This window comes from Mandrillus leucophaeus, unplaced genomic scaffold, assembly GCF_000951045.1.
Source record: "Mandrillus leucophaeus isolate KB7577 unplaced genomic scaffold, Mleu.le_1.0 Scaffold610, whole genome shotgun sequence".
Classification (NCBI taxonomy): Eukaryota; Metazoa; Chordata; class Mammalia; order Primates; family Cercopithecidae; genus Mandrillus; species Mandrillus leucophaeus.
Window position 1 is genome coordinate 66373 of NW_012106587.1, and position 15789 is coordinate 82161.

Consider the following 15789-nt stretch of genomic DNA (forward strand, 5'->3'; position numbering starts at 1 on the left):
AGGAGGGGAGAAGGAAAGGGAGGGAAAGGTGATGGCAAGAGGGGAGGGGGAAGAGGAGAGGGGAAAAGAGGGGGAAGGGAAGGAAATGGATAAAAGGAGGGAGAAGGGAAGGGGAGGGGAGCAGAGGGGGAAGGGAAGGCAACGGGGAAAAGGAGAAAGAAGGGATGGGGGATAGGGAGCAAAAGGGGAAGGGAAGGGAATGGGGGAGTGGAGGAGGGGGCGAAGAGGGTGAGGAAGGGGAGGGGGAGAGGAAAGGAGGGGGAAGGGAAAGGGGAGGGAAAGTGAGGGGAAAAGAAGGTACACAGGGAGGGGGAGGGAAGGGAAGGAGTGGAGGAGAAGGGGAAGGTAGGGGAAAGATACAAGAAAGAAAGAAAGAAATAATGGGAGATGCAGGAGAAGGAAAAATGAAGAAAGGAAGGAAGAAGGAAGAGAAAGTAACAGAGTAAGAAAGATAATGTAAAGAAGGGAGAGAAAAGAAGAGAGGGAGAAAGGGAGGAAACTTCTACATCTTACAGAAGCAAAATATAGTAGATGAACTGTTTTCCAGATATAAATGTATATGTGCATCATGATACTATGTTATGTTCAGCGTAAATTGTCTTGGGAGGCCACAATGTATAATCATGAATAACTCATTTCCATGAGTCAACAGATAAAAGTTCTTCACTTTAGATAACAAAATGTTAGTAGCATTTTGATTCATGAAAAATGTGTAAATATTATATAAATTATATTAAGAATAAATCATATTAAAACATATACACATATGTATAATTTTATTTATTGCTACAAATAGAGATAGTTTGTCTGCAGTGTGATTTTAATATTTTAAAATATTTCCTTTCATTAGAACATTGATTAAATATATGTTTCACACACTGCAGGAGCAAGTATAATACAAACGATTTATGTTTAATTTAGTAATTTGAAAATATAAAGATACTATTAAAGCCAATGTCCAGCTGGGACTGTGGGTTCAGGATATACTAATAGAATCTTAATTTGACAAAATTCTAACAAACTTAGTAACTGTTCTTTCTATAAACTCACAGATAGAGGTGAGATTTCATTTATTGTACCTTTCAATGGTATAAATTTCTTGAGGCTTTCTTTGTTATGGTCCCATAATTCTCCTTTAGAAAAAGATAGATTCTGTATTATTTCTTTTATAAAGATCATCATAGAATCAATAAGTAACATACTAAAATCATTCTTCGCATCAGCAGGCCCCTTTTCTGTTCTCTTACCCTGACAGCCTTTGCTCTACAACACCATCGGAGGTTGTTACTAAACCTTCAGCATCAAGTTTCCCTAGCAACAGAAAGCCTTTTTCTTTCTCCTACTGTCTGTATCTGAGTTTTTTACAAAAAAAAAAAAAAAAGAAATAATCTCTCAAAACACTAGAAAGCATTCAGACTGAGACATATGAAGTTAGCAATGAAAATGGTGAGTTACAAATAAAATAGGGAATAATTAAATTGTAGAGAAGTATTTTGTTTATGGATTTACACAAAGCTCCAGATGGTGATTTGCTATATTCATCTCCAGATTAGCTAAATAAAGGCCAGGACTTATGTCAGCCTGCACATGGCTTTAATGACTTTACCTTTATACTGCAAAAGGTTAAGGCTTTTAGTGCTGTGTTTCAGAAGCCACATATAAAGGAAGCTTTATTGGATTAGGCTTCTGAGAAACAAAGTGATACACGCTAGACAAGTCCAGACATTAACCATAATCAGAAGCCTCCTAGGGTTGCAAGCTTCCTTGGCTAATGGTTGGGGTAAGTTTTACTTGATTCCACCTATAAATTATTTTTCTGTTACTAGATAAAAACACTGCCTATAGCTGAACACAACTACAAAGATCTCTAATTGTAATCATAAGCATTTCTTTAACCAGTTATTTTTACTTATTCTCTACAAAACATTTTCACTAAATTTTCTGTCATTTTCTTAAGGATATTCATTCTGTTTGAATCAAGAACAACCTGTGCTTATACATTATACCTCCTTGGATCTACAAAGAATATAATTTTCACCTCCTTTGAGAAACAGGATCTGGGGGGTTGCTAGAGAATCTTTATTTAGTCATGAAGTACTTATGATTGCTTTTGATTTTTAAGGTTTTCCCCCATTGTCTGCCAGCATATACATAGAGCCATGAAATGTCAATTGCATATGAAATTGTGTGATTTTTCAGTTTGTTTAGAAAAGTTTTGGCCATAAATCTAGAGATACTCATATTAGTTTTGTTGGATGTTTATTCTCATGTTAATGATCAACATTTTTTTTCCTCCTCAATGGCACTCTGAGGATAGTGTTTCCTTTGTACATGGTTGTTTATTTAAGATTTCTTACAACTGATCAGATATGATGATTTTTAACAGCTTTATTGTGATTTTTTATTTTTAAAAAGAAAGCGTAAAGGTGTTTCACAGGTACAACGCTCTTATTAATACACTACCAATCTTATTTTATTATTTAGGAGATTCATGGTTCAATAAGATTTATTAGTTCTGTTTAATTCTTATGATTTTAATGAACTTACAAATCTTTATTATTTAAATCTTTCAGAAATCATGTATGTTGAACTATTTGTAATTACTTAGTATGCAATATTAAAATAAGGGACTATTGCTTACCTTAAAGGTTAATGTTATTTTCAAAGTTAATTACATAACATTAGAAACTATCAATATATATATACTAGTGTATGCATATATACTCATATATATACTTATATCATCTATATGATATGAGTATATATCTATCGATCATTCTGCCTAAAATTATTAAGTGTGATTTCATAAAATACATATGAAATGAATACTGAAGCATGCAACATATTGATATATATTATTTTGTCATTAATTTTCATATATATTATGTTGCAGTTAATTTTTGTACTATGTTTATATTATTAATTCTAACAAGTTTTTATTTAAAACTTAATATTTAGGTAATAATGATGCATTTTATGTTATTAGCAGGATTAAGAAAATACAATATTGCTAGTGGATAAAGTGTGTTTTTATTATCAACAACAATTGCAATTGTTAATAATTCAGATTTTTAAAAAATAATTCTCAGTTTTTACCTTAACAATTTTAATTGGCCTAAAAATGACCCTTTTAAACAAAAGTGTTTGCAACACTTTACTATTTAGAAAGGAAAAGGGCATAGATATTGATTTAATCCTAAGTATACTCAATATTCAAGAACTCAAATGCCAAACCATGAAGAGACTTCCATGTTTGCAGTTGCCATAAATAAATGACACACACAGTTTGTATAATTTTCTGCATTTTAACCAACTAGAGAATAACTTGTGAGCATAGGGAATAAGCACAATGCCCCTTTTCCCATTAAATTACCAAAACCTAATACCAAGCCTTGATTTGGAGGCATTCAATAAATATTGAGTTAATACGTTAAAAAACAAAACAAAACTGCATTGACTGACTTGGTTCCATTTTACCCTTCGGTAGCATCCTTAAAACAATAACAAAAAATCTTAGGGAAAACAAAAAAGAGGAAAGGAACAAAATAAATAAAACATTTCTGGTGACGAGTGGCCAAAAAGCCCTGAGTACGTTAAGCTATGCTTAGCTGTTCCCTGAATACGTTTTCCTCTTACACAGCCCAGATTCTTTGACTCTGGCCAAGCTCCTGCCCTAAATGGCAGTAGCCAAAGAGTTAATTGCCCCCCATGAGTGCCCTAAGTTGTCAGGAGGCTAACCACTTAATAATCTTAATGAAAATCATGTATGCTTGCAGAGGCTCATGGTAACTTTTATGGTACCCATATAACCCTGGAGAAGGTGGTCTAATCATACAAGTTTTTGCTACCCCAACTGATATAAATGAATGCCTATTATACTTCTCTATTATTGAAATAAAAAAATGAAAAAAAAAATACCATTTTACGAAAGGCCATGTGTTCCCAGAGGAAATTCTATTTTTAAATATAATAAAACTAACACTTCAGAAAATAACCCTGGAAAATAATGCTGAAGAAACAATTTTCATCTTTGAATGAACTGGAAGAAACAAAGATTAGAAAATGTGCCTCAGGTCATATTGTGGGTTTTGCCCCAAGAGAACTCAGAGAGAGAGTGCATCGCTGCTGTGTAAGATTTGGTGCATTTTACTTTCAGGGTTATGCTTATTTTCACCAAGTGCATTTTCTAATGATCAAAATAGTATTTACTAAATTCATGATGCTAACTAAATTTCCTGATGAAATAGATGGTGTCTATTCATGAGTTATTATGTTTTATCTACTTTGGAAAGCTACTGAGAAATCAAATATAACCGAATATTAAGTTATAAATGTATAACAGTCTATTATTTTGTGACAAGAAATAGAACCACATCAAAGTCTGAAGAGGTATATTCTCCATCAAGCACACATTCTTTCTTTGAACAAGTAAATGTAAACCTGAATTATAATTGTAACTGAACTTGTTGAATTTAGAATCTGAATCTGGAAAAGATTAGCTTAGCAGAGTAATCGAGCATAGCCTCGGAAGTCAGACACACTGGTTTAAGACTATTAGTTTGTCACTCATTAGCTTTGCAATTTTTAGCAAATTGATTTCATAAAATGGAGATAATTTTTATGAAATGGAAACAATAGTACACATCTCATCTAGTTGAGTTGAGGCTTACATAAAATATTGTACGTAATGTGCTATGAACAGGATCTGTGAGCTGAGAACTCAATACATATTAAGGATTATGAGTTACATGATTTGCATGCTTTATTACACAAAGAAAGTTCAAAGCACCCACATGCACAATGATGGCATATTTAATACTGGGCTTGTTCCAGTGGAGTTTTTTATATCAGCGTTTACTCCTCCTTAGAATCTGCTTGAAGACTCTGCCTAATATTGCTTCCATGGCTCTTCTTTTCACCTTCCTTCTCAGGGACCCCCACTTTCAATTCACTCAGTCGTTCTCCAGACATGTTAATACTGTGTTTATCAGATTACAGCCAGATCTGACAGTCTTGGACAGCATCTTTGAAGTGAATTTGTAGCACCATGCCAATCCATTACATAATGATTTTACAGTTAATTTTCAGAAACAATTCATTTTTCTCTCCTCAAGGTCTTGGGGAGAAGGTCATTAGATGTTCCAAATATCAGTAAAATACTTTGAGATAATGTGAATTTCTCACAATGTTAGTTCAAAATATTAATCAGATTTCTTCTAAGAGCTTTCTTTCATTACTTCTAAAGTATTAATTTATCATTTGTAGAGTTGTAACTTTAATGTAAATATAGACAAAAAATAATTTTAATATTAAAAAATGTAAATATAAATTCAATTTTTATATGTAGAAAATAAACACACATGGAACCAATGCACTTTGCTCATTCAAATTTTTGGCAGGAATATATTCTTGATAAAAATGTAACATTAGCATAAAATCTATTTTATAAGTTAATATGCAACTATTAAAATGGTTTATTCAATGTATTATTTACATTTTAGGATATAAGTTTGGAAATTAGCAACTAACATAATTAAATTTGTAAAAAAAGAATTATTGCTCACATATTTTCTTATTATATATCTATCCATGTATCTTTCTATGTATCTGTTTATGGTTTATGTATCTATCTGCCTGTATATGTGCATGCATTAGTCAGAATTCTCCAAAGTAGCAGTATCAATAGGATGTCTGTGTGTGTAAGTGTGTGTGTTTTATGTACACACATTCTATTGGTACTGTGTGTGTGTGTGTGTGTGTGTGTGTGTGTGTGTATGGAGAGAGAGAGAGAGAGAGACAGAGAGAGGAGAGAGAGAGAAGAGAGAGAGGTACTTTAAGGAATTGGTTCATGGGATTGTGCAGGTTGGCATGTCTGACATTTACATGGCCAGCTGCTGAAGATCTAGGGAAGGGTTAATGCTGCAGCTCTAATTGGAAGGCAGTCTAGAGGGTGAATACTTTTCTTTTTAGGGGACCTCAGTCTTTTCTCTAAAAGCTTTAAAGTTATTGGATGAAGCTCACTCACCTGGTGGAAGGCACTTTTCTTTACTCTAAGTCTCCTGATTTAAATGTTAATAACATCTGAAAAATTACCTTCATAGCAACATCTAAACTGATGTTTGACCATAAAGGGGATACTACGGCATCATGGCCTAGCCAAGTTAAAACATAAAATTAATCATCATTTTACACACACACACACATACACACACACACACACGTATCTATGTATTTATAGATTGCCTTATATATTTTATTTTATTATTTATTTATTTATTGATGTGGAGTCTCACTCTGTCACCCAGGCAGGAATGCCCTGGCGCCGTCTCTTCTCATTGCAACCGCCACCTCCTAGGCTCAAGCGATTCTGCTGCCTCAGCATCCCAGTTAGCTGGGAATACAGGCAAGTGCTACCATGCCTGGCTAATTTTTGTATTTTTAATAGAGACAAGCTTTCACCAGGTTGGCTAGGCTGGTCTCAAACTCTTGACCTCAAGTGATTCGCTCACCTGGGTCCCCCAAAGTGCTGGAAATACAAGGCATGAGCCACCACACCTGTTCACCTTATATGCTTTATAAGATAATCTATTTTCTTGGTTATTACAGAAAATAAGCCAATATTTATCAAATTAGTATAAATACTGTCAGTAAGCTTAATGAGCTTTTTTTGTTGTTCATAAACTACAACTTATTTTGAAACATTGAAAATTAACATAAAATTAAGTAGCTTCAGCAATTAAAAATAAAATGTAATGAGAAAAAAAGATTCTTTTATTTTTGAAAGAAAATAGTCAAAAAAACAAAGTAGAGAAATATTCTCTCCAAAACATGGAAGAAATAACTGAGAGCCAATGAGGATATGGTAGGGCAACAAACTGATCCTAATCATCTCCCTACTCTGTGGCAATGATGACTTGTTAAGCACCTGTCAGTCATTACCCCACAGGGCACAACATGTTGAGATTAGCTCATTAAATATAAGTTTGGCTTCAGCTTGATGGTTAAATGTCCAATATTACCTTTGTGGGTTTGCACTGAGGTCAGAGAAATATGTTCAAGTATTAGAAGAATGTAACTCAACATCTTATGAAATATTTCTAAACTGTGACATTACAAAGCATATATATATGCCCTTTTATTTATTTATTTATGCAACAAATGCACTGTTATATTCCCTGCACATTCTAGGTCCTGAGAAAACAGTGACAAATTAGACAACAAAGTTTGTGAATTTTGTTAACCTTTTATTTCTGGAGAGGTGTGAGAAAACAATCAGCAAACAAATAAGCAAGAAAAGAATAAATAATAGAAGCTATCCAGATAATTCAAATAGGGTGAGAAGACATTACCTGGGAGGGTATTTTAGACTGGGAGGTCAGGAAGCATTGCAGTTCAAGTTAATGTTTAAACTGAGATTTTTATAACAGTGCAGGAATATTATTGGTCAGTTTTAAAATAATCATTTGGCAGTTGTGTGAGGAGACCTGACTGCTGAGAGATGAGCAAGCATGAAGGAGGATGGTAATAGGGAAGTTAGAAAAATGGGCAGATTTATTTTCAATTTGCCCATGTTCTTTCTCCCAGTATTAATATGACTTCATTTCTTCTCAGTGTTTGAATATTTATCCATCTGTGATTTATTCTGGCATAAGGAGTAAAATAGACATTCGTCTTATTTTATGCACATAGGTAGCCTGTTGCCGCAATCCCCTTTATTCAATAATGGGAGAATAATTTTAAATATTTTTATATTCATAGTCAAATAAATTTTCCAATACTCTTTGAGGAAGAAATATATTTAAAATGTACAGGCAAGGATTCCTCTCCTGGATACATACTCCTGAGAAATTATTGCAAAGATCTATACAAGGATGGTGTATATGGCAATAGGGAGTTGAAAGCAACCTGTGTATCCATCTCCAGAAGAATGGATAAATAAAATACAGTAAATCACACTATGAGATGCTGTATAGCAATATGAAACAATAAACCAGATATGTGACATGGATTGGTCCCCAAACAAGCCTGAATGAGTAAAGTAGGACAGAGATGGGATTTACAAAACCCTTAATGGAACTGAAAATGCACAAACCCACACTATGTTTTACAAGACTGTATCTATGCTGAAGAACATACGGCAAACACATTACAAATGGTTTCCTTTGACAGGAAGCAGATGGGATGGGGATTAAGAAATAAGGGACAACCCAGACATGAAATGGGCTTTGTGTTGATGATGATATGTTAACAGTAAGAAATGTAAGGTGCATTCCAATTTCAGACACAACAAATGTAAGAAAGTGTGCCTGAGGCTTAATGAATATAGTAAATATTATAGCTCAATATTATGCCTCAGAAGTTTAATTTAAAATATGAAAGAAGGCCGGGGGCAGTGGCTCACGCCTGTAATCCCAGCACTTTGGGAGGCCAAGGCGGGCGGATCACGAGGTCAGGAGATCGAGACCATCCTGGCGAACACGGTGAAACCCCATCTCTACTAAAAATACCAAAAAAACTAGCCGGGAGTGGTGGCGGGCGCCTGTAGTCCCAGCTGCTCCGGAGGCTAAGGCAGGAGAATGGCGTGAGCCCAGGAGGCAGAGGTTGCCGTGAGCCGAGATCGCGCCACTGCACTCCAGCCTGGGCGACAAAGCGAGACTCCGTCTCAAAATAAAATAAAATAAAATAAATAAATAAATAAATAAATAAATAAATAAATAAATAAATAAGATAAAGAAAAACATTTAGATCAATACTACCATACAAATTAAATATGTTTTAAAAGTTAAAATAACTTTTTGACAGGGCGCGGTGACTCAAGCCTGTAATCCCAGCACTTTGGGAGGCCGAGACGGGTGGATCACGAGGTCAGGAGATCGAGACCATCCTGGCTAACACGGTGAAACCCCGTCTCTACTAAAAAATACAAAAAACTAGCCGGGCGAGGTGGCGGGCGCCTGTAGTCCCAGCTACTCGGGAGGCTGAGGCAGGAGAATGGCGGGAACCCGGGAGGCGGAGCTTGCAGTGAGCCAAGATCCGACCACTGCACTCCAGCCTGGGCGACAGAGCGAGACTCCGTTTCAAAAAATAAAAAATAAAAAAAGTTAAAATAATTGAAGTGTAACAGAATATTTACCATATGTGTAGCCACAGTATCTCCATTTAACCTTTGGATAGTTCTGCTGTAGTCTACTTGATTCCTGGGCTTTGTTGTTTCCCAATTGTCAAAAGCTTTTGCAGACGCTGTTTCCTAACAGCTATCATTAAAATGCTTCCCCTTTTTTTCCACGTCTCTGACACGGTCTTAGTTTCTAAGTCCTGATTGTCTTTCACTTGGATTATTGCCATGGTTTCCTAATTGGTCTCCCAGGGTCCAGTCTTGTGAGCAGCTATGATGCCATATGATCTCTCCAAAAGTGAAAATGTGATTATTTAACTCCCTTTTATAAATCCTTGTGATGTTTTTATATAGTTTTAAGGGAATAATCCAAACTGAGCTTGGTTGGTTCATGGCCTTCATTAATAAGACTTTGATTAGGACTGTCCCTTTCCATATTTCACCATTCACCTCCTTGGTCCAGTCATTCCAGCTCTTGGGCTTCCTGTCATTTTACAGAAGAATGTTCATGTCTTCCCTCTCGACTCTTCACTGATGAATACCCAATCAGTTAAAAATCTCCGTGCCTTAAAATGAATAGATTATACACACCAGTTATTTTGCAGCTACTATGCATGCTCATGTCAGACTTTTTCTGTGAAACTGGGTACATGACTACTACTTACATCTGTTGGCTTATTTGATTCCCTACCTCATTGTGAACTTATTCAAAGCAAGATCTGCATCTTTCTTTTTTTGTTTTTCTTTTTTTTTTTTTTTTTTTGTAATTACCATTGCCCAGCATGAACCATAATATTGAGTGAAATTTGACAAATATTTATTCAGTAAGGGAAATTCATAATTCCAATTTTCAATTATAAGTAAAATAAAGTTTCATAATTTTGATAAAAATACTTGTAAAGAGGAATAAAATTATGTGAAACTTCAACTTCATTATAAGCACAAATAAGCACCCAAAATATCATATCCAACCATAGTAAAAATAATAAAACAAAAATATAGACATGATCTAAAACGAATAAGTATGCAAGTAGAAGATAATAAAATTATTTTCACTTGGCAAGAATCAAGTGCCGTTGTTAACATTGACAAAATGGTAAGAAAAATTGGGAGAAATATTTATATAGAAAGTAAATTTAATTCATGAATAACAAATAAAGCTCGTGCCGAATCAAATGTGAAAACTCTGGTGATTTTGTTTTACTTATTGACTAGTTTGAAGAAATACACATTATGTTGTATCAGTTTAGAAAAGTAATTTGTAGGAAAAGTGATCTGTTTTGAATACTATCAGGAAGGCTGATTCTTTAGTTTTCTTATGGTGAAACAATCCATGTTTAATGGTTTCTGTGGAGAATTTTAGAAAAAAATAAACTTCTACAATTAACTAGCAAACACTGTGCTGATGCAAAGTCGTAGAATTTTAGTAAGGAAAGGTGTATGAGGAAGTCAAAGGATAACACGTATAGACAATTGCAGCATGGTAAATGTTTTAGCAATTCATGTAATAGGAACCAGAGGTGCCATGAAATTCACAAAAAACAGTAGTGCACACCACAGTTGTGGGAGAACACTCAGAGGACGATGTGGTATAACATCTGAGTTAGATAGAATACAATTTCTAGGTGCATTCTTCATTTTTTAGCATCCTAAAAGTAAGTGTGGATAGTTTTCATCAGCTCATCTCTCTTGTCGATTTATAATTCAAGAAATATTCATATATTGTTGATATAACCTATAGTTCATATTTAATCTATGCATTAATTATATAGAACCCACCAGTATTTTGAATTAGCTACAAAAACTTTTATTAGAGAATGTTGAGAAATGTACTGCATTATGACAAAAGCTTCATTAAATCTCCATTATTAATATTCAGAGATTATGCTTTCTCAATTAAGCAATACCAAATTTATAAATTTTAATGCAAGTCATCTATCTACATACAGAAGATAAATATTTATTTGTGTCAGTGCTTAGGAAGGCAACTATTCATTATGTATAATGATGCACCTTTGTCAGACAAGTAAGTATTTCCCAGATACCGTATTTGAAATAATACATGCCTTCTCCCAGAGTCTGACCTAAACCATATCCCTCTCCCTCCCACTCTGACACACGTAAATATTACCTTACGTAAATATTACCTGACGATGTTTCATAGGAAGCTCATGAGCTAAGCAAGTCTTTAAGCCACTCTTTGTGAAATAAATGTCGTATTTGTTACTTTGTACATTTTCCACTAATTGCGGTAGTACAGCAGTTTTGAAATGTCACATATTGTCTTCATTTGTGGATTCTGAAAATGTCTTCTTGTGCCTTATAAACTGTGACTAGGGATACAATGTACTAGGCAATCAGCATACTGACAGGCTGTGACTAAGATAGATGAAATGCCGTGATGATTTCATGTCTTCATTAACATATGCTTGTTATTGGTTCCATAGTCTAATTTTATAACTTCACAAGCCAGGCTCTTTCTACATTTAAGTTAGTTGTTTTTAAATTCTAAATGCCTCGGACCCAATCATTTGGTAAGAATTCATAAAATGAAGAAAATACTGTTGTTATTTTCTTCTATTTTTAAGCTTGATTGAAAAGAATGCTTCTGTCAGAAATAAAATGCAGACCTGTCGTGTTTTCTCTGTGGGCCTGCAAACATTTAGTTATTTTGTTTACAATGAATCTCATAAGATTAGAAAATCAAATTGACAGATGATCAATGTCAGATCTACTGAAAGACTACCTGCACAAATAGAATACAAGGTCAAACCTCAAATGGTCACTCAAGCCTTGATGATCATGTGTACATTGTAAAGCATGCCTGCAATAAACACTTAATGTAAAAGTCACTTTGGTGTGAATATGCCCTTAACATGAATTTCACATTAGCATGTGAAGAATAGTTTTAAAACATCTGAAGTATGCATTATGAAGTAGCTATACATCATGATAAATATACACTGAGAATTGACTTTTTAATCTATATCATTTTAATTATTAGAGACTGTTAATTATAATAATTTTAAAACTAAGAGAGAAAACATACCTTTTTATCCAAAGTGAATTTATCATTATATGTATAAGTGTACACACACAGAAACACACAAAGTCATATATGTCAGAATATATGTGAGATATTAATGCCTCAGAATATATGTAATCTGGCTGCTGTTTGAATTTTTTAACTATCGAATCTTTTCATGCCTTTGGTATCCTAACAAAAACCCGACTAAGCTTATGAAATTCAATGTGGTATATTTTAAAAGTAAAGACATATACTGTTTGATAGCTCTTACCTTTATCAGGAGAAACAATATAGATTAAGAATTCTATATTCTAAGTACTCTGGATGATTTTTAATGTTCTTAGAAACATTTTTGTCAATTTATTTAAGGAGTGCATAAAATAAATTTCAAAGTTTAATATTTCATTTACAATGGCTTAAGTGATCTTTAAATTATTTATCATTATTAAAATAGCATTTCATTTTTAGGATGTGCAACACTCAAGTACTGCCTTACCTTACCAGTGAGATAACTTACACGATACTGTTATATATGTTATATAATTGAGGATTTGAAGAAGTTTCCATATTCTTAGCTCCCCCTATATTTTCCATAAATTTTCCTTCTTTTAATAATCTAGCTTATCAAAAACAGAGAAAGAGGTTTGTAATATTGATAGCAACTAAGAAAATCAAGACTACCATTAAGAACAACCACACCAAATGAGTAAATGTATACATAGTTTATTCCCAAATAAATGATTAAAATCAGCTCACAGTTACTAACTTTAAAAATTGTCTAATATTCTTATAGCATATTTATGTAATACAGTTTGAAAACAACGAATCATATTTTAGAATCAGTTTGCATTTTTAACCAACTATGGTAAAATACATAAAGATGTTTACATAAATAATATATAATTTTTTAAACCAGGAGTATGACATTTTTAAATATACCTCTGAGAATTTGCCAGAAAATGTTTAATCAGAACAGGCATATTGGCTCAGGAACCAGTCAGTCGTTTTGAAGAATACAGCAGAATCTTTAACTTTTATCTCAGTGTTCGCTACTGCAGGCAGAGGAACTTCTGTTTTGTCTTACAGAATTGCTGAGTAGGAAAGAGACCTATTAGATTAACTATTATAAATTCTCCTGCCAAAACAAGATAGATCATTCCCTCTAATCCCAGCTGAATTCTGGGATTTCATATGACGTTAGAATAATTATTTTAGACCAAATTTGAGTAAAATGCCCAAGTTGCAGTTAGCTTGTCATTTCTTAACACTATAAATACAGAACCATGTGTGTTTCTCTATGTGTTTGAATATTCACAGGATATAGAATAGCCAAATGGCTACTTTGTAATTATTTAGCTATGTTTATATAGCTTTATACTTGACTACAAAGTTAGTTTTCTATAAAAGTCAACAGAAAATCAACTTTTTGACAGAGCTATATTACCTGTATGTGTAAGTATTTACAAAATGATATTGTAGAAATAGTTACATATAGATATAACATTGCTAAGGCAGGCAAAGTAAAAAGAATAACAATTATTGACTCCTTGATCTTTAGTATGCATCAACTTAATATGGCTGTCACCCAACTTCTTCTCCCTTTTTCCTTCACTGACTTCTACCATTCTCCTATTTTCCCACTGAAAACTTTTTATTACATGATATATGAAGAAAAATCAAAAGATTATGTTGGATCTGAGGTATACATCAAATTAAAATCCAATAAATGTATTAGAATTTCTGAGAACACCTGCAGTTTAATAACAGAATTATGTTTTAATTCTACTCTTTACTAGCCATATACCTTCTGAGAGTTTCAGGAAATATTATTAATCCCACTGTAATATTATTTGTCATAATCTCTCCAAACAAGGGTGATAAATACCATAAGTTGTCTCTTCTAATTTTGCAATCTATATTTAACTTTTCCCAGAGGTTGGTATTTTTAAAATATTGCACACATAACTCTCTGTTGAAAATTTCTCAGTGGCACCTAATCATTTAAGCAACAAAATAGACACTTATTTCTATACACATGGACACCTATTTCCCCTTGCATATTGTATTTCAATATTACTGAATGATAGGTAGTTTTCTTGTAAAATTTATATTTTTTGCAAATTACTGCCTCTGCTCTCTTTCAACTCTTCCTAAGCTTTCAGGTCTCACCTTAAATTCTCCTTCATTTTGAAAATTTTTATGACTTTATTAGGGAGATTAAGGAATTTTTCTCTCTTATTTAGTCATTATATCAAATTCTGTATTTTTATTAATGATTTTTCTTATGCAATGCTGTCTTTTCTTGAGATTATTAAACACTTTGAAGGAAGAAAATGAACATTTTTCCTTTGTCTTCTCAATATAACATAGCAGAGCAAACTATTGGTAAATATAAATGGCTAAGGGTTTTACAAAATTTTCTTTAAAAAAAAAAAAAAAATTCCACAACAAGCCAGTGGTTTGCCTTGTTGCTAGTTAACATCATTTTGCACAAGTTCATCAATTTGCAGAAGGTGAAATAACCAGTCAGTGTTAGGTCTGGGATTCCAAGTGAGGCAGGCTGACCCCAGAAAATACACTGTTAACTGTATTTATAGTTTTAGTTACCTGAGCCTCTTCTATACTACTGATTACACAAGGGCAATCTCTGCTTGGAAATTATAATCAAGAAGGAATAATTTAGTTTAAGTACAAATATTTGTCGTTTTAAAAATACACCTGAAGACGTTTCTTTTAACAATCACCAAAAACATTAAATTGCATCACAACTTTGAGACAAAATATATATATATATGAAGAATCAAATAGCAATATGATTAAGCTCCGTAAGTTACTAAATTTAAAAATATTTACATACTAATGTATGCAGAGTGCATATGTATGTGTGTGTGTGTGTATATATTTTTTTTAAGATAGAGTTTTGCTCTTCTTGCCCAGGCTGGAGTGCAATGGCACAATCTTGGCTCACTGCAACCTCTACCTCCCGGGTTCAAGCAATTCTCCTGCCTCAACCTCCTGAGTAGCTGAGATTCCAGGCATGCACCACCATGCCCGGCTAATTTTGTTATTATACATAATTTTTCAACAATCATGTTCAGTTATAGAACAAAAATTTCAGTCTTTTTATTGATCTTTGATATTGTCTACTTTCTTCATTCTCCTTGTGGGGGTTCTGTATTCACCAGGTGACTATAGCATCAAAATCAGGGCATTCTTAAAAGTAGTAAACACTAAAGTAATTGAAATGAAAATAAAGGTCTAGGACAACCCATAGAAACCAGCAATGTACTGTGCAAACTGAGGTGGGTGCTTAGATTTATCTATTGACCATTTCCTCAGTGTCTTATGAGCCGTTATTACACAAGACACATAGGATCTTCCGTATCTCATTGCATTTACTTCATGTCCTTTTTAAAAAATTCAAATGGATTTTCTAAACTCAGATGCATAAAAGCAAGTTCTTACTTCTCCTGTTATCCTTTCCTAATTTTCTCTGTCATTATCTTTATACTTAAAATTCTGTAATTTTCCAAATCTTAATACTTCTCTAATATTAAATATCAAACTAGTGACTTCTGCAGGTTTTATTGTAAAAGTTTTTTTTAATAACCTCATGTTAAAAATCAGGATGGTACTAGCAAATGTG

The 15789-nt window shown here is 33.4% G+C and overlaps 1 protein-coding gene across 1 annotated transcript in view; it reads left to right on the forward strand.

Annotated features, from left to right (window-relative positions):
* The first annotated feature begins 1700 nt into the window (after positions 1-1700).
* The window catches only part of LOC105553836 (protein eyes shut homolog), a 443064-nt gene continuing 428975 nt past the window's right edge, over positions 1701-15789 (forward strand). The window contains exon 1 of the mRNA XM_011999994.1: positions 1701-1780. The gene's annotated coding sequence lies outside the window, so the exon portion shown is untranslated. The remainder of the gene's footprint in view (positions 1781-15789) is intronic.